This window comes from Penaeus monodon, chromosome 19 (assembly GCF_015228065.2).
Source record: "Penaeus monodon isolate SGIC_2016 chromosome 19, NSTDA_Pmon_1, whole genome shotgun sequence".
NCBI classification, from domain to species: Eukaryota; Metazoa; Arthropoda; class Malacostraca; order Decapoda; family Penaeidae; genus Penaeus; species Penaeus monodon.
Genome location: NC_051404.1, coordinates 31,438,087 through 31,439,020, shown reverse-complemented (window position 1 = coordinate 31,439,020; position 934 = coordinate 31,438,087). Strand labels below are relative to the sequence as shown.

Here is a 934-nt window from a genome sequence, read left to right as displayed (position 1 = left end):
AAAGACTCGTATAACTGTTCTGTATTCTTGGTATTGTATTGACCTTTAGTGAGTGTCTTAAGCCTGTTCTTTTTACTTTAAGATGTTAAATATATATATATAAAGATGTCTGCTCTTTTATTTATTTTGTGGATTTAATACCTCTCTCTTTATGGATGCTTTTTTATTCTATATAATGTCCCACGTGGAAGCTTTCATCTAACTATACATTAAGAAATACGTGTTCGATTATCTCCAAAACCAGATTTATTGCTAAGAACCCAACAAATATGTTGTTAATTGGACCATAAAACAAAAAGGAAATGAAAATAGAAACGTAATAATTGTTACCTACTGCAGCGAAGTCGCGGGGGAAATGGAGTAAAAGACCAACGGGGGAAATAGATTTACCGTGTGTTACTTTAAGACGCTTTGTTGTGCGAGTCTTTCTTATTATTTTTCTTTTCTTGTATATTTTGTCACACGGACACAGTACTGGAAAATATACAGATGATAATTCTTCGATCTTTTCTACGTATCACAAAAACGCGATTACGTATACATAACAGTGGTTGTTATTAAAAATATCTTCTCTCTGTTCTTTGTCACTCTTTTATAAACGTTATTATAGCATGGACTAATATTGATAAGATTTATCTCGCATTGGAACCCCTTTCTGTGTATTGTGAACTGCATGTTTTAATTCGGCGTTAATGTTTAGTCTCCAACTTTTATATATCCATCAACAATGTTCTAATGTGCTTTTGTATTCGTGTGTAATTTACTGCCGGGAGAAAGGGGGGGGGGGGGGTTCTGTTCATACAGTAAAAACAAATTGTTTCTTCTTTAAGTTACTGTTCTTTTTTTTTTCTTGTCTCTCGTAAAGTCTATTTTCTAGAAAGCTTTAAGAGTTCTTTTTTTGTGTGTGTGTGAAGAGAGATAAATGTAAACATGT

The 934-nt window shown here is 32.8% G+C and overlaps 1 protein-coding gene across 1 annotated transcript in view; it reads right to left on the bottom strand.

Moving 5' to 3' along the window:
* The window catches only part of LOC119585174, a 27,573-nt gene that overhangs the window by 4,531 nt on the left and 22,108 nt on the right, over window positions 1–934 (bottom strand). The window lies entirely within an intron of this gene.